Genomic DNA, 19,561 nt, shown 5'->3' with positions numbered 1-19,561 from the left:
GGCAAGATGGAAGACTGCTGCAAATAATTTTTTCCCTTAAAATTTTAGGGAAAAAATATTAAAAGAAATTAACTCAGAAAAATTTAATAGGTTCTGGGACTGATTCTAATTTATTGTAAGCCATCTTTATGTCATTCTGAGGACTGAATACTATCAAACCTCTCCTGTAATAGAACCAGGCCAAAAGTCTCCTATTTGCTCAATTGTTAATTATTACCATTTAGTAATATTTAATAATATACTATTATTATTTATTAATAATGCAATTGTTAGATTGTGCATTATTAAAATTAAATTGGGAGCCTATTGTGCTAGGTGCTTTACCAACACAGAACCTGAGTACTTGAATTTGTTCCATATAGGCTGAACTTTTGCTCAAATCTACCATTTAGCAGATGACTTGTTTTGCAAGTTTTATAAGGAGCAATGGGAATGCTTGTGAAGTGATTTGCTACTTGGTGGGCTAAATTCTGTTGTAATTTATTGTGGGAACACTGTGGGAACAACATTTTTAATCCTGCTAATGGCCTGAGTAAATTGCACCCACAGAATCTTGGAATAGCTTTGTCACTATATCTCCAGGGGAGAATAGTAGCTCAAAGAGAGCAGAGAAAGGCAGAGTGGCGACAGGGTTACAAGTGTCCTTCCTACTTTCAGTACAGCTGTGATAGGAGTAACTTGAACCTGAGTAAAGTAACATAGCACGTTCACAAACCAAGTGTACCTAGGAGTCCCTAGGTGTGTTCTGCAGCTCTGATGAAAAAAACCTCAACTCTGCTGCCTCTGGGATGATGTGCCTCTGTAGGGCTGTACAAAGCTTCAGTCCCTGATTCGATTCAGCAGAGATCTGGCCTGATTCGGTGGCCGAATCTCCAAATCTAAATCAAATCAGAGGACCCTTTAATCTCTCCGAATCAAATTTGAACCCTCTGAATCAATTTGGAAAGTTTGGAGATTCGGAAATTTGGACATAGACACAGCTTTAAATGTTTTTTCTACATACCTGTAGGTACCAGGCAGCTCGTGAGTGCTGTGATGCTGGGGCAGATGGAGTATCCCACTGGAGTGCTGGGGGCTCCCCAGCATGCTTGGGAGCCCCAAAAGTGAACCAGAAGCACTTCCAGTCCACTTCTGGGTCCACTAGGGAGTGCGCTGCCTCCCTCCCCATGCCTCCCTGGCTTGCCAACTGGTGCCTCCTGGTCTGGGGGGGGGGCACTTGGGGTCCCCCCACAGCTGATCACTGATCCGGGAGGGTGCAGGGCCCTCCCCCCCCCCGCAATGCACTCCCCAGCGGGGATATAGTAAACTGATACATTCCTCAGAAGAACTTGGCCTCATCCTCTTGCTTGTATTTAACCTCCATCACTTTGATGTGGATCAGTTGTAGACTATGTTTAATTTGTGATGCACCCTGTCATGAGAATCTATATCTTTGACTTGATTTAATATCGCATTCAATCTCTATCCAGTGTGATCCTTATAGAGTCACTAAGCTCTTGCTCTGAGTACACTTGCATGTCACTTAGCGCCCCCAAAGGAAGAAAGGGCTATGTCTGGCAAGGTATTTCCAGTCACATATCACTTGATTTCTCAGCACATTAACATGCTTCAGGTTGTACTTTTGGGAACTAGAGTATAGACCTTATGGGCAAAGTAATAAAATATTTTCTTCTACCCACTCTTCAAGGCACCCAGATCTCCCATTGAGATAAATTAGTATATACATACAGAAACAATAATAAAACCCAGATTCCTGTTTGATCCTGTTAGAAAGGCTCATCTCCTCACCCTGATCAATGTCAGCAGCAAATCCATAAAAAGTAACAATAAATAAAAAGTGTCATAGATTTGGCTCCAGCAATTTAATTAATTTAGTCCATTTGGGACTAGATGACAAGGCTTTTTCTTCAGAAACTTTCATTGATTCCATTGAAATTGTGCTGACACAAGTGGAAGTAATTCAAATTAATGACAGATAAAGTTGTACTTTGGGTCAAGATTTCTTAAACAGTTCAGGCCATGATCAGCATTAATCCACTCAGATTTAACAACCCTTGCATGTCTTAACAAGAAACAATTCTGAGAGGTGCTTTTCACTGGGAAATTAAAATAATGAGGAGAAACTTTTCCCCTTCCATTTTTGTTAATGTTTAGCTTTTATTATCCAATGTTTGGCTGATCTGTTCCTTTACAAAGCTGTGGGGTGTGGGGAGGAGAGAGAGCAAGCAGTCCCAGAGCTTCTGAAGAGGAGATCAAGATGTGCAGAGTTCATAAATAATCTAAATTATTTATTAGACATTGGTCTGTGTCTGGAATAGAGATGGATGAACCCATTCAGATAAAATTAAAAACCCTCATCTTATGGATGATGATGATGATGATGATGATGATAATGATTATTCAGTATTTATTTTGCAGAAACACGGGTGCCCTAGTTACGGAACAGGGGCTCACTGTTTCTGTACCTGCCCCAAATCTACCTAATTATTATCATCATCGGCAATTCCTCACAGTCGAGAATAATTGCCTTCCATGATTGCCTTATCTGTGGGTCTGGAGATGGCTGGCAAGGTTCTACTTTAAGACAGGTGCATGTTTTTGTGCGGGGTGGGTGACTTTTTTGTCTTCTGTTGTCATCATGAGGTTTCAAAGTACTGAGATCCTTGCATCAGGCTCTTTCTCCATTTGCAGCAGTCCTAGGCAATAGTCTCCTTGCATTGATGTCAATCTTGCATTTTTTTCAAGCTGACTTTGAGGATGTCCTTGAAGCGCTTTGTCTGTCTTCCTCTTGAGTAAATGCCTTCACTGAGCTTGGAGAATAAAACTTTCCTTAGGAGTCTGGAGTCAAACATCTGGATGAAGTGACCAGCCCAGTGAAGTTGATGCCTGATGATCATCGCCTCAGCGCTTGTGGTGTTTGCTTGTGAGAAGATGCTAACGTTGATGGGTCTGTCTTCCCACTGGATTCAAAGGATCTTCCACAGGCAACGTTGATGATACTTCTGCAACAACTCTATGTGTCTCCTGCACATTGTCCATGTCCCAGCTCCATACAGAAAGGATGGAGGAGACCTAATTAAGGAAAGAGGAACCAGCAATGTCCATTGGAAGAAGCATTTTGAAGACCATCTCAACTGAAACTCTGTTTTTGATAAAAGTATTCTCAATTTGATCAATTTGACCCAGTTAGAGACAATCTCAGAATCTTCCAACCCTTGATAAGGTGAGGAAAGCCATCAAGCAGATGAAGATCAACAAGATATCTGGTGCAAATTACTTCTCTGACAAAATCTTTAATCAGGAGGGAGAAAGGATCTTACTTCACATTCATGTTCTCATTTTAAGGATCTGGAATTATGAGGAAATCCTAGATGACCATAGGGATACCAAAAAAAGAGACAGGTCCAACTGTGGAAATTACAGAGCATTACCTTGCTGTCTACCACAGGAAAGATCATTGCAAGAACCTTCCTGAACTAGCTTCTTCCACTTGCTGAAGAGCTCCTCTCAGAATCTCAGTGTGGGTTTAGGGCATCAAGAGGCACAACTGATATGATCTCTACTGCTTGTCAACCTCAGGAAAAACTCTGGGAACAACATAAACCTCTGCATATGGCCTTCTTTGACCTCACAGAAGCCTTCAACTGTCAAATGAGAAGTGTTGTGGAAGATCCTTCTGAGGCACAGATGCCTACCAAAATTCATCACCACTTTTTGCCTGCTTCATGATAGTATGAGAGCAGTGGCTCTTTTAATGGATCTATCACAGATCCCTTTGAGGTTAAGACTGGATTTAAGCAAGACTGTGTTATCACAGCAAAGCTAGTCTCAATATTCTGTACTGTGATGCTGCATCTGACCACCAACAAGTCAGAGTAGAGCTAAACTACTGAATGGTTAGTAAACTGTTTAATTTCAGCTGACTTCAAGCCAAAACCAAGTCTACCCCAACCTCAGTCATTGAGCTCCAGTATGCTGCCAATGCTGTAGTGTGTGCTCACTCGGAAGCAGATCCTTAGGCAACCATCGACATCTTTATGGAGGCATACAAGAAAATGGGACTGACACTTAACATTCAGAAGTGTAGGGTCCTCCATCAACAAGCTCTTAACAAGCAGTCCCCAGCTCTGGTAATTCTGATTCATGGTGAGACTCTGGAGAACATTCAGTACATCCTGTACCTCGGAAGTCATCTCTCTCAGAAGGTTGACATTGGTGAAGAAATCCAATATTGCCTCAAACGTGCATGTGCAACGTATGGATGCCTGAGGAAACAGTGTCTGAAGATTGCAACTTCAGATTCAAAATCAAGTATGTGGTTTATCAAGCAGTCATGATTCCTATCTGATTAAACATAAACCCAAATGGAATGTATTTGATAACTCTGAAATACTCCATTTTGTTTAGCTCAGGATAAGAAGTGATCATCAACTTCCAGAGCTAATGCTACTTGAGATGAGCACTGAACAACTGGAGGGCATTATGTACTGAAAGAAAAACATTTCCGTCTTCCTTTTTTGGTTAGGGATAGGAAAGTGAGCAATGGCTCATTTCTCTCCTTCTGCCCTCATCTATTTCACAGGCAGAAAGCTATAGTCAGTGAGAGAATGGACCCCAGCATGGAGAGAGAGAGAGGTGAGACAACTGCAAGGTTCACTCTTACAGCAGTGCACTTTGTTTAAACGTATAGGATTAGGAGAGTGGCCCACAATAGCCTAGTTTATGCTATACTCCATCTCCTTACCTGCCTGAAACAACAGAGGAACACAGTAGCTGGAATGTCCCAGCAAAAATAGACACCACTAAAATTGGTAACTGATTTAACACTTGAGCAGTCACACGCGCAGAGTGAACCCTCCATTGAGATGAATTTGACAGTTCACAGCTCACTTATAACTTCCATTGCAGATTTAGCAAAACAGCTTTACAGCTGATCACACTCCGAAAGTAAACAGAAACACTAGAATTCTGCAGAAATGTACATAGGAGGAAAAAGGATTTATATTTTTGTAAGGGGAGGCTGAAAATCTTTTCTGTGCGCCAGCATAAAATGTTACTGCAAAGTAAAATCCTTTATATAGTTAAATACTGTCCTTGTCTTTCAGAGAAATACCATTTACAGGTAAGAGAAATTGTCTTCTAGATCAGACCAAAGGTCACTTTCATGGTGAGTTACACAAGTTTGAATGAAGAATATACTTGCTTTTGGATTTGCAGTTCTCATTGTACTCACCTGCTTCTCTACTTTCATAGGGGATATTTTCCTTACAAGACTATAGCATTAAGAAAACACTTGGAAAGGTGGTGGCAGCTCTGTGACAGCCTGTATTCAGGGTTTGAAGTGACTAAAAAAAAAATCTTGGCCACACAACAAAGAGAACAGCAGATCACCAAGATAAACACTCTCAATGTCTCCAAGTGGCACAATCATCCTTCATTACTTACCTGGGCCAAAATTCATAAAGAAGCTACTGACTTGGGTTGCCTTTACTTTTTTCAGCCTCTCCTAACTCAACTCCACTGACCTAATTTTCAGAGAAGAACACATAGACCCATGAGCTTATTGGGAACCACACTTCTGGAAAACATGGCCAAAGGTGTCCCCAGGGGAGCTTCCAAAAACGGAGGGACTTGAAATCAGTAGCCACCTTTGAAAATGTGCCTAGTAAATAAACTACGCCCAGCCTAACAAAGCAGCAGCCTTAACACCTACATGACATCTTCATCCCCTTACACTGTTGTCCCTTACTCCAAATTGTACAACATGGCTTTGATTTATAATTTGCCATTATCAAAGCCCTGATCTGTGTCCTTGAATGAAGCTTTAAACTCATCCACAATAGGTCTTTAGCACAAGCATGAGAATTCGAGTACACGTGTGCAACCCTCCCTGTCTTCCACAGATGGGGAATGTCAAAGCTATTCTCCAGGGTCATGGGACATGGCCAGACCACTGTTGCATGCCAGCAATGCCCAGCTAGCAGACAATACCCATGGTGGGCCACATCAACAGGGTGTAATTGAAAACCACCCTGAGTAGATCTGGCTAAAAATGTATTTCTTCACCCTCATAGAAATGTTAGATTTCTTATTAACACCCCCCCCAACTCTTCCCCCCCCCCAAAAAAATAAACCGTAACATGTTTATTTCTCAGAATAAAATTATAAATTGTTGGCTCATAACTCTGACTTTTTTTTTTACTTTTTGATAAAAATTTAACATTTTTCAAAGAAAGCAGCTATTTTTCCCTCCCAAAATTTCATTTGGCAAGAATCTGAGTTTTCTACCTAAAGCAGATGAAAAAAAAAATGTGACCAGTTTTGGTCCTGAGGCCATTCCAGACTATTCTTGGTTGTGGGACTTTGCAAATGCTTCTTTGCATTTCTATTAAAAAAATAGAAAACAGATAAAAATCAGTGGTATTTTTGTAGTTCTAATGAGCACCTGTATAACAACAAGCAGCAAAGGAAAGCAATGTTGCCATCAAGTATCTGATGGCTGTTATATAGAATGTCAATTTAAAAATGTCTGGTTTCAAAATGATGAAAGCTAGCTTGACAGGGGTCCTTTTAGAGTGGCAAGGCTTACAGAAATATAAAATAAATATTTAACATTTCAGATTTACATTCTAGAAGGAGTCAAATGCATGTCATTAACAACATCTCCCATGCAGTGAAACACAGCGCACACTCATAAGCACTCCATGATTCCTTTGCTCTTGAAGATGATGGTATGGATCCGTATTAAAAAAATAACTAAAAACTGGGACATCAGTTGTGCTGTGCATAAAGGTTCAATTGAAACTGAAAGCCTATTCTCATTACCAAGTACAAGGGTTTCAAATATTAAATAACATTGGAAATCAGGGAACAAACAATCTCTGAATATGTATGGAGTTAATTGGAGGCTGTCTTATTGTTCTATCACTGTAATATAAAACACACCTGCAAAGGCTTCCTTCCTTATGATTTGCACTTACACAATTCATTTGGGGCGAAAAAATGGAACAGGAGTGGGGTGGAGTCAAAACAAGATAATTATTTGTTCTTTCTTTTTTAATAGGAGACAATTAAGGAAAAATGTATGTTGCAGGATTGGAAAAAAAGACAAGCTCAACAGATCCAGTATATAAATGGAATGGAATGTAGCTGCATGCCATTATAGTTAGTATTAGAGACTTTTTCTCCCTCCAACCAAAAATCACAAATAGAGCCAAACAGTAAGGGATAATTTTGGGTAGTAGTTCTGAAGTCCTCTATTCAATGTCAAGAGAATGCATGAACAGTGATGCATGCTATCTGGCTGAGAAAAGGGAATTCTAAAGTAGACCCCGTTCTTCGTGGCCAAACAATTTCTTTTTTGTGTTCTGCCAGAACTCTAATTGTAAAGCCCTTTTCAATCGCACCAATCACCCATGTCTTTCAAGTTGGCTCCCCCCATTCTATTATTCAGCTGACAGGCTGTTATAAAAAGAGAGTTTTTTTCACATAAGCAGAAGCTATAAGAAGATAAGTGATGCCAACTGCATTTACACTTTTAAAATTTGATTCTTTAATAAAACTGTATGTTACTGCCATTCACCTATTATTTTATCAACTAGCAGTGGAACACTTTCTTCCCTTGAACAGTAATGAAAAAGATAAGTTAGTAAAATACCTCTGCACAGGGGCTGAGACAAAACAGAACATTTGGGAAGGGACAAATTTCAGCTAGTCCAACATAAAAGGATCAGGAATCTTTTACATTACATTAAAAAAAATACTGTTCAGCTTTTCAGAGAAAAGCATTTTTTAATATGTAAGTGATCAAAAGTTGCAGCTTCTGAGACACTATTGTGGCTAAAGCATGATACACAATTCACACCTAGAAAAAAGAAGCTAGCCTAAGTATGAAATAAATAAAAAACAGTCAGTCGGTCCTGGGAGAAGCATGTGTATACAACTATTTTAAATGTACTGTCTCAAAGGTCTCCTGACTTTCTGAGGCCAGATTTTGCCATCTTTATTCTTGATTAGTTACTTAACCAACCAGCTTCAGTGTCTCTATGCAAGACATTGGATACTATTCCAACTGAATAAGGGCAAATCTCGTCTCAGTGAACAACACTGTATCCTGTAGCACCCTTTCAGCCAATATTTTTGTAAACCCTTCTGGATCCTGGGGATTCTAAACTAGTGTCTGGTGTTGTATCCCCACAAAAAGGACAGACCATAGGGTAGATAGTTTGCTAACCAGAGACCTCCCAGCCAAGATCTGTTCCTTTAAGACAATGTTGGTTTCTTAAATGTGGATAGTTTTTGCATTCAATTGGGACATAAGAGAATTTGTGGAAACAGCTGGGCTTCTTCCCACATGCACTTAATAGAGAAAAAGTTATATGACATTTGGAATGAAGAAGCATATTGCACACAAAGGGAAGTATGTGCTTCAGAAGATCCTTGGAGGTGTTTCTAGGAGAAAGATTAAAGGGGTATTAAGGAAAAATGCAGTTGGTGAAGAAGCATAGATTTCAAATAAAATACAAGAAAAACAAGAAACAGAAAGAGATGAAAGAGAGGGGGCTGTATACAGCCTTGAACATGAAGGTCAGTTTTGGAATTGACCTGAGAAAGACATTGTTTAGAATATAAATGGAGGAGGCAGCTTTTCAGAACTATAACCCAATCAATGTAGTAACACAGTAGATGCAGATTTCATTAGGTATCCAGTTTATTTTATGAGATATTCTTCAAAACCCTACAATTGTTAAAAAGGCTGCAGTCATGGCACACAAAGCTCAGGAAGAAAGGGGGTCCAGAAAGCCAGTGAAGTCATCCAAAGTTGGAACTGAAGCTGACCTGTAATAAAGGGCAAAGAGTTAAGCAGCAACTATAGTAATAATAGCAACATTGCAAGTGGAAGAGTTCTTGGGACACGTGGCCTGATTTCCCACGAAATAAAGAAAAACATCTAGAAGCTCCCATGAGTTGAGATACACACTACAGTTACAACACTCTCCAAATCACCACTCTACAACAAGATTTCTCCCATAGAAAGAGTAAGTTTAGGCCAACACCAACTTATTGATAACACTGAAAGGGAAGGCTACACTTCTGTATTCCCAAGGTAGCTGACTGAAGACTGAGTGCACCGAGGCACAGAAAAATCAATGAATAACTCCATGGTAAAACCAAGAAAAGATCCTACAGACATGTCTACACTGTAGTGGTAATGTGTCACAACCAGACAGACCATTGCTGGATGTGCCCTACCAACCCACTTTCACAAAGACATTCCAAAGCCAAAAAGTGCCCAAGGGAGGAACACCCCAGAGTGTTTTTTTCAAGAGCTGCTCTCAAATACTCTGGAGGCAAATGTCTCAAGAGCATTCACAGAGTGCCCCAGATTATACCATAAGTGGCCTGGCTACACCAGAAGTGGCCACTGGAATGTGTTGGGCATGTTTCTGTTGTGTAGAGTATGTGTAGTAGTGCCCTGGCCAGACAAACCACCACTGTGGTATGTATGGGCAAGCACTAAAAGTTTTCATTACTAGTCTTCTGCTTTAACTATTAGGTAGCTCTTTCCTCACAGACTTTCCCTCTGGAACTGGACAAATCATTACTATTAGTTTAGTCTGTTTAAAACTTGGCTTCTAATAGCAACTATCTTCTGTCATGATCTGATAAAGTGGGAATCTGTGCCAGATACTTAAGGTGTTATCAGCCCAGTAAGAGAGCTGTCTTAGAATTACACTGAAGAGGTAGAGAATTCAAGTCAGATATAGAGATTTAGAAACTATGATGATTGAGTGGATGGATATTCATCTGACCCACTAGGAAATGCTGCAACCTTATCTGAGTTCTCTCTCTTTGCTCAAGAAAGCCTTCTCTCTTTCTCGGTTCAAGCAAGCTAGCTTTCCTCTAAGTTTCTTATTCTCTTTTGAACAATGATTTCTGTTTTGTTCTGTTTCCTCTTCAGAAACAGAAGCTCAGCTGGAAAAAATCATCATAGCTGCATTGATTTAAAAAAAGGCAAGTTTACAAAATCAAAGGGGCTTGCTCACCCTTTATTTTTCTGTTTTTGCAATGCTAAGTATTCATAATCTCTTTGACCAAAAGCTTAATAAAACATGCTACTTGCTTAAACTAGCTCAGCCTAAATCCCTCTATCCAGGAATTAGGCACCTCCTTCCTTAGGATGGGTGTGTCTTAGATCTTTTTCTGTTCTTCAATATATCTCACTGACTAACTTGAGTGGCTCTCTGCTTAGCATGCTGGCCATTGCAGATCCCTTTCCTAGGAGGTGGAATTCATTATATAACGAGCCTAGGTATGTAATTCAGTTGCTGCTCAGTTTTCATTATGCCTTGAATTATGCCAGTTTCTACCAGCAAGCCTTTCATTTGAATTCACTTACATTTCTTCCTCTAAGATAAGCCCCTGAGATAAACCAGATTGGCACAAATCAGCAACAAAGCAAAAAAAAAAAAAAAAAAAATGACAACTAATCAGTTATTGGGTTTTTTTCTTTGGTGTTGTTTTTAGCACCATGACGGTTCTCTCCGGTTGGTCACCTCATTCAGCAGGGAAGCATAAACTTAATATTTGTCATGTTCTCCAGGCTTTTATATGGTTGTAAAATTTGTTCCTTTGCAAACGTGGTTTCATGCACTAATGCTGGTTTGGCATTCAGTGTGTGCATCATCTCATAATGAAAGTTACTTATTGTGCCTGCTGCAACATAAAAGGCAACATAATGGGACTAAATCTCATAACAACTCTAGTTTGGATACGTGGGACATCTTATGCACATTGACAGATTCTGAATTGACAACAAGCTAGTGAGCAAAAAACAAGCAAACGAGTAAACAAACAAACAAAAATTCTTATAAGAGCAAGATTATAGCAGAAGCCCCAAAATATAAAAAATCAAAGGTGGAAAACAACTTCCAAAAATGTTAGGATGCATTTGAAAATAAACTCTCATTTTTTATTAGTTAGCGTTTCAAGGCTGCTACTTTGAGCAATGCATGGTGGTAGAACATTTATGAAATTTTGCTCCTGCTCCAGAGGAATGAGTTTAGGCCCTATATTGGACTCATGTTAGATGTTACCCACGGTGACCCGGCTGTGAAATGGTGCCTTGTAATTCAGGCTGGAAACTCAAAGGAGTTTGGAGGTGCTGCTTGCCACATCACTTTCACGTATTCAGTTGACTACAGAAAGCAGTGCACCTTAACTATAGTAGCTTGATCTGTTGATAGCTTTGGTAAACCCTTGACATGACTTTTGAAAGCTGTATTGCTGAAAATAGGCACATATGAAATGGGAACTGAAATACAGAATTAAACAGGTGGTCTATCCAACCTCAGTTCTTGTCCCAAACAGTGGCAAGTACCAGATGCTTTACAGAAAGTTACAAACCGCACTGATGATAGTGATTATGGAATAACCTTCCCACAGGCAAGGTTTCATACTAACCCTTATTAGATATGGATTGTCTTAATGAACAAATTATACACATTTTCTCCCTTTTAAAAATTTTAGGTGTTTTTTAACCCTTACTGTTATAAATGTGGATATTCTTATTATCCAAAGCTAGTCCTAATCCCTTTCAGAATCCCACTAATCTTATAGTTTCATAGTATCATAGTAGCTAGGGTCAGAAGGGACCTGAACAGATCATCTAGCCTGACCCCCTGCCACAGGCAGGAATGAATGCCAGGTTCACAAGACCCCAGACAGGTGATCATCCAACCTCCTCTTGAATTTGCCCAAGGTAGGGGCAAGGGTCACTTCCCTGGGAAGCTGGTTCCAGATTTTGGCCACCCTACCTGTAAAATATTGTCTTCTGATCTCTAACCTAAACCTATTCTCTATCAGCTTATTACCATTGTTCCTCATCAGCCCAGGTGGTACTGGCAAGAAAAGGGCTCTAGCTATTTGCTGTTGATCCCCCCTGATGAGTTTGTAGGCAGCCAACAAGTCCCCCCTCAGCCTCCTCTTGCTGAGGCTGAACAGGTTCAGGTCCCTCAGTCTCTCCTCATAGGGCCTGTCCTGCTGCCTTCTCACTAAGTGGGTGGCCCTCCTCTGAACCCTCTCCAGGCTGGCCACATCTCTCTTGAAGTGCGGTGCCCAGTACTGGATTCAGTACTCCAACTGGGGCCTGACCAAAGTCTCATAGAGGGGGAGTATCACCTCTCTGGACCGGCTTGAGATGCATCTTTGGATGCATGACAAGGTATGGCTGGCCTTGCTGGCTGCGGTCTGGCATTGGAGGCTCATGTTCATCTTGGAGTCAGTAATGACTCCAAGATCCCTTTCTGCCTCTGTGCTTTCAAGAAGGGAACTCCCCAGCCTGTATGTATGCTGGGGATTCATTCTCCCAAGGTGCAGCACCCTGCATTTGTCTACGTTGAACCCCATCCTATTCTCATCTGTCCACCTCTGTAGTCTGTCTAAATCTAATTGCAGCCTCTCTCTCCCTTCAAGTGTGTCCACCTTGCCCCACATCTTAATGTCATCAGCAAACTTGGACAGTGTGCTTTCCACCCCCTTGTCCAAGTTGCTGATGAAGATATCAAACAATGCGGGCCTGAGGACCGAGCCCTGAGGTACCCCACTGCTCACATCTTGCCAGGTTGAGTACAATCCGTCCACCACTACTCTCTGGGTGCGCCCCATCAGCCAATTTTTCACCCATCCAACTGTGCAGGCATCAATGCCACAGTCGCTTAATTTATTGATTTGGATGGGGTGAGAGACAGTGTCAAAGTTCTTCTTAAAATCTAGAAAGACTACATCCATGGCAACACCATCATCCAAGGATTTAGTTACTTGGTCATAAAAGGCAATCAGGTTGGTCAGGCAGGACCTGCCTTTGATGAACCCATGCTGATTGCCCCTGAGCATGACCTCCCCTGCAGGCCCCCCACAGATGTGCTCCTTGATGATTCTCTCCAAGATCTTCCCGAGCACCGAGGTGAGGCTTACAGACCTATAGTTACTTGGGTTCTCCTTCCTCCCTTTCTTGACAATTGGGACCACACTAGCCAGTTTCCAATCCCCCGGCACCTGGCCAGATGACCATGAATGCTCATACAGCCGGGCCAAGGGCTCCGCGATGACCCCTGCCAGCTCCCTCAACACCCTTGGGTGGAGGGCATCTAGACCTGCAGATTTAAAAATGTCTAGCCCTTCCAGAAGATCCCTAACTACATCCGCGCTGACTGAAGTCCCGACATAGCTATCCCCGAGATTGTCCCTACCTCTGGTAGGTGGGATGTCCCAGTCCCTGTTCAAGAAAACAGAGGCAAAGAAACTGTCAAAAATATCAGCATTCTTGTCTGGCGTAGCCACAAGATTACCACTCGCATCTTGCAGGGGCCGTACATTGCCTGGTGCCTTCTTCTTGCTCCCAATGTACTTGAAAAAGGACTTTTTGTTGTCCTTAATCCTGGACGCTAGCCTGAGCTCCATCTCTGCCTTGGCCTTCCTAATAGCCCTTCTACACTCATAGGCTGAGGAGGAGTACTCCTCCTTGGTAATAGCTCCTCCCTTCCACTAGTTGTATACCTCCCTTTTAGTCCTCAGGCATTGCTGAATGCCCTTGCTGAGCCAAGGGGGTTTCTGAGCACTCTTATCCCCCTTGCTTCCATCAGGGTCTGTTATCCTTTGGACCTGGAGGATCGCCCCCTTAAGGTATGACCATCCCTCGTGGACTCCCATCTCCTCTACCTTCTGGGTCCTCAGTGCCTCCCCCACTAGTCTCTTAAGCTCATTGAAGTTGGCCCTTCTGAAGTCAAGGGCTTTAGCCTTGGTGTAAGCCCTTGACACCCTGCATTGGATATTGAAATCCAGCAGGTGATGATCACTATTGCCCAGGTGGTCAAGGACCTGCAGTTCCCTCACCAGGTCATCCCCCGTGGCCAGGACCAGGTCCAGCAAGGTGTTATCCCTAGTGGGGCTGTGCACTTTCTGGATAAGGTGAAGGTCCTGTAATACAGCCAGGAACCTATGCGAGCAGTCAGACCTGGCTGTCTGCTCCTCCCAGCAAATGTCTGGGTAGTTTAGGTCACCCATGACAATAACATCCCTTGACCTAACCGCCTCCATAAGCTGACTGGAGAAGTTCTGGTCCAGCTCTTCCGCCTGGTTGGATGGTCTGTAGTGGACACCCACTGTAAGGTCCCTTTCGCCATGCCCCCCTTGTAGTTTGACCCAAAGTGTCTCTGCCCGATCCTCCTCTAACCCGAAGCTAATCCTTGATGATGTGAGGTGTTCTTTGACATAGAGTGCAACCTCCCCACCTTTCCTCTCTGTCCTGTCACTTCTATATAGGGTGTACCCCTGAATGCCCGCCACCCAGTCGTAGGTAAGGTCCCACCAGGTTTCTGTGAACCCTACTAAGTCTAGGTTCTTACTCGCAATGATGAGGCACAGTTCCTCCTGTTTATACCCCATACTACGAGCATTAGTGTAGAGGCACTTGAGACCTCCTGAGGGTGCATGTGCCTCTCTCCTGTCACAACCCAAAGTTGTGAGTTTTTGTTTGTGTGTGCTTCGGCATCGCTAAATTATGTTCCCACTAAATTGCAGCTTCCTTGCACGGTGGAGTTCTCTGCTGCAGAAGAGAACTCCGGTGCAACAGGGAATTTCCTGCCAATTTGTAGCTTTCTTTGCATGGTGCATTTCTTTTGCATCTCAGAAATGCATGGTGCAAAGGAGTTCCTGCCATTTGTATGAAGATTCGTGCCACATTATTGGCCGATTCTAATATATGCACATGTAACAGCTAGCGATTGGCTTGTTAGCCGTATAAAGAGCTTGGGTGGCTTCCACCCAAGTTGGAGAGAAATCACTTAGAGAGCGTGAAGATCTCTAAGCACTGCGGATCCTCACGGACCCAACGCATTTCTTAAGCAGGCAACAGAGGTCTAAACAGCCTCTGGCCTCTCCCCATCGCCAAGCGCAATCCTAGACGTATCCCTTTCCTATATACTCAAGATTCGAACCCACGGAGCTTTAACAAAGCCAGGGCCAGAGAGCCGAACCAGACCCATGGAGCTTCGACAACTCCGTGGGAAAGAAATTGCCGAACCTGCGGAGCCTTAACAACTCCGGGGCCAAAGAACCGAATTTGTCATGGTCCTCCAATGAGGATTTAAGCGGAGCTGCACCTGGAAACTGTCCAGCCTACACCCCGACCATCTTGGGTGTAAGTAAATAATCTTTAAATCAACCATTACGCCTCTGTGACTAATTCTAGCCCGTGCGCGCCTTGCCGCCGTACGGTCTTCTCCGGCCCCGCGTGCCCGGGCTGCTGGCCACAGCCTGCGTGCGCGAAGACGGGCCTGGCTCGCCCCCAGCCCGCATACCTCCCACTCCCAGGACAGTTGTGGCCCCCTGCTCCCAGGACGTTGATGCTTACCTGGGCTTCCCTTCCTCTTGTCACCCTGCATGCTGGTGAAGCATCCTCTCCACTCACAGCAGCCCCTTCCCCCGGCGAAGCTAATTTAAAGCCCGCCATACAAGATCAGCCAACCTAGAGGAAAAGGTCTGTTGACATTGAGGGTAACTTAAAATTTTAAATTCTATAGGTGAATTGTGAATTTTAAGAAAAATGTATTTTCTTTAATTTATATGATTTTTTTTGCCTATATACATTATCAAATCATTCCCTTTCCTTGCATTTTGAAACAGGTTGAGAAAATGCATAATACTGAAAAATGTATTCATAGATTCATAGATTCATAGATGTTAGGGTCGGAAGGGACCTCAATAGATCATCAAGTCCGACCCCCTGCATAAGCAGGAAAGAGTGCTGGGTCTAGATGACCCCAGCTAGATACTCGTCTAACCTCCTCTTGAAGACCCCCAGGGTAGGGGAGAGCACCACCTCCCTTGGGAGCCCGTTCCAGACCTTGGCCACTCGAACTGTGAAGAAGTTCTTCCTAATGTCCAGTCTAAATCTGCTCTCTGCTAGCTTGTGGCCATTGTTTCTTGTAACCCCCGGGGGCGCCTTGGTGAATAAATCCTCACCAATTCCCTTCTGTGCCCCCGTGATGAACTTATAGGCAGCCACAAGGTCGCCTCTCAACCTTCTCTTGCGGAGGCTGAAAAGGTCCAGTTTCTCTAGTCTCTCCTCGTAGGGCTTGGTCTGCAGGCCCTTGACCATACGAGTTGCCCTTCGCTGTACCCTCTCCAGGTTATCCGCATCCTTCTTGAAGTGTGGCGCCCAGAATTGCACGCAGTACTCCAACTGCGGTCTGACCAACGCCCTATAGAGGGGAAGTATCACCTCCCTGGACCTATTTGTCATGCATCTGCTGATGCACGATAAAGTGCCATTGGCTTTTCTGATGGCTTCGTCACACTGCCGGCTCATGTTCAACTTGGAGTCCACTAGGACTCCAAGATCCCTTTCTACCTCTGTGCCACCCAGCAGGTCATTCCCTAGGCTGTAGGTGTGCTGGACATTTTTCCTCCCTAGGTGCAGCACTTTGCATTTCTCCTTGTTGAACTACATCCTGTTGTTTTCTGCCCACTTGTCCAACCTATCCAGGTCTGCCTGCAGCTGTTCCCTGCCCTCCAGCGTGTCCACTTCTCCCCATAGCTTTGTGTCATCTGCAAACTTGGACAGAGTACATTTCACTCCCACATCCAAGTCGCTGATGAAGACATTAAAGAGTATCGGTCCAAGGACCAAACCCTGCAGGACCTCACTGCCCACACCCTTCCAGGTCGAGACCGACCCATCTACCACGACTCTTTGGGTGCGACCCTCTAGCCAATTCGCCACCCACCGGACTGTACAGTCATCCACATTACAGCCTCTTAACTTGTTCACCAGTATGGGGTGGGATACCGTATCGAAGTCCTTCCTGAAGTCCAAGTATTAAGTGGTGTGTTTTAATTAACATGCTACTGAAACAGTATCTCACATCTTAATCTCACATCTTATTTAGTGTAGTATATTTTCTCTTATTTCATTATCATTTTGGTGTTGAGTAAAGACTTTGAATTTTCACAAAAGCAAACATATCCCCTCCCCCCACCTCCACTCCCCGAAAAAAAAACACTTTTGCAGGAAATTATCTGAAAATCTACATTTGCTAATCTCATCATTGGCTTTTTTTGACCAGCTCTAACAGTCCTTTTTAAATAATGCAGGGTTGGTGGTGGGCATCATTAGGGCATGGCAATAAATTGAGGAGCTTATTGTCCTGTAGTATGTTGCTCCCAGGAAGCTCCCAGGTGTGCAGCTGCATGTGCACCTGGGTTGCAGCACATTGAGCTGGGTCGTGGCTGGCAGAGGGTGTGAGGAGTAAGTCCGTCAGCCCAGGGCTGTTCTGACTGGGCTCAATGTGCTGTGAAGAGGCTGGCTGGGGCATGAGGGGGCTTCAGTGTGGGGCTAGCTGGCAGGCAGCCCTGGCACTGAAGCACCCTCGTGCCCGAGCCAGCTGGTCAGTGTCTATACATGCACTACTGTGCGCAAAAAAACTCCACAGCAGGGTAGGACTTATATTTACAGGTCCTACCCTGCTACTGAGTTTATTAGCTTCATGAGCTCTAATAGAGGTGCACGTGTAGATGCTGAGACATTTACTGCACAATTAATGAATCAACCGTGCAGTAAAGATCTTGTATAGAGGTGCCCAGTCATCTCTAGAGTTAATACAACTGCACCATGGCCCAAGTAGTGTTTATAAACATGAAAGCAAAGTCAGTGGGTGTTTCATCTGTGATACCAGTGAATCACTATTAGGCCAGTTCTGAACATTTTTTAAACTCCTATCCTTATACGGCATGGAACACAGCTGTTGTAATGTATAGGCACTATATCTTTGAATCTATGCAAAACAGTGACAGCATGTATGTGAAACAGCTGTGGGGGCAATTACTTAGTGGTTACTTACACAATCCTTCAGGGTTAAGAAAGAAGTATCTTGCACAAATTGTTCTGTACGTGTCGCTGTTTTTTAGCTTGCTTTCTGCAGCATCACTCAAATTCTGTAAATTAAAAAAAAAAACAAATAATTTCACAACAGTATGTAGGGTATTTGTGTTTGCTGGACTGGGAAAGTTAATTTATGCTATAATTTACTATGCCAGTACTTTGGGCTTACTGGTAAATCTTAGGTGATTAATCACACACTAAATGTATGAACAGTGGGTGATTCACTTAAGAGTGATCTGTTTTATTTTATTGAAAACAATGAAATAAACATATCAATAAAACTGTGGAAAGAGAAATTTTGCTTCATAGTATGGCTTTCATCCCAAACCAGTGGAAATGCACATTGCTCTACAGCCTCTCTGCCCTCTCCTTTTTCTCCCGCTCTCCCTCTGCTGTGGTGGTTCTCAGGGCTTCCAGACTGGCCTGGATCTTAGCCCCAAAGCTAGTGACCCTGGAAACAGCAGGTCCGCAGCCCAGAGGAGTCTACCTAGGAGAGCTGCCCCATGTCTATAGCTCTCAGACCAACCAGGCTTACTGACCTTGCACTGAGAGCTCCATGGGACTTTGCTTTTCTCTGCCGTTAGCTGGGAGTTGATGCCCCTGGAAGCCCCAGGATATTCTCAGCTCATAGTTTTGCAATGGGAAGCCCTGAGAAACCGAGCCATAACTGGTGATATTGGTTTCTAGTTTTACTTCTGTGCAGCCACGTCTTGGAGATTAGACCTGGGCTCCCTAAGTCTTAAAGTCTGTGAATCAGGGACAGTCCTTGCGGTTGGGCTTCCCCAGAGCCACAGGGGCTGGGAGCTCCACAGTTTGCTCAGAGATACCGACGTGCTAGTGGCAGCAGAACTGACAAGCATGTCAAGAACGGGGAGCGGGCTTAGGGTCTGGTGAGCTTTTTCTTATTCTTCTTCTTTTAGAAATACCAGTGCCTCTGAAATGAAATTTTCTCAAATTTCTAGTTTGTGGGAGAGTCTGAAAATGCAGACTAGACAAAAATTTCAAAAAGAAAGGGGGAAAAAAACAGATATTTCCTATGAATTGCAACCCTGAGTTTTGGTGACCTGTGCTTATAACTACTTAATCTCAACACATCTAACACCAAGTTAATAAAGACAACTATTGACTCAGGGTTTTTGTGCTTGAGCAATAAATATTTTATAAGGTGTATGGCTTATTGAAAGTGCTGGCTTGAAACACTGTTCAATAAAGATGCCACAAATCCTCTGAGTATCTTTCCCCCCTCCTTTCTCTCTTAACCTTTGGACTCATCATTTGTTTATTGTTGCGATCCAGCTCATAACGCAGTATGTCACAGGATACTAGTCTGCAGTGCAGGGTAGAAGTGGAAATCTTCTAAAAAGGAAAAGTATAGCCCCCACAATAGAGGTGGGCTCAATTTTTCCCTCAAAAATAGTTTTAGGTCAGTTCAACACAAATTGGGACACTGTGGTTTGCTGAAGTGAAACCAAAGTGTTTCAGTTTGAGTCATTTTTTACATTAAACTGAATCAGTATAAAGAGCCAAGGTGTCTCACGGGAGTTATAATTTGGAAACCTCATACCTGGACTCGTATGTTGTCAGCCAAGCTTTTTAGCTAAACTATACATCCCATAATCC

Source organism: Alligator mississippiensis, chromosome 5, assembly GCF_030867095.1.
Source record: "Alligator mississippiensis isolate rAllMis1 chromosome 5, rAllMis1, whole genome shotgun sequence".
Taxonomy (NCBI): Eukaryota; Metazoa; Chordata; order Crocodylia; family Alligatoridae; genus Alligator; species Alligator mississippiensis.
The sequence above is the reverse complement of the archived record's forward strand: the minus strand, read 5'-3'. Positions refer to the sequence as shown.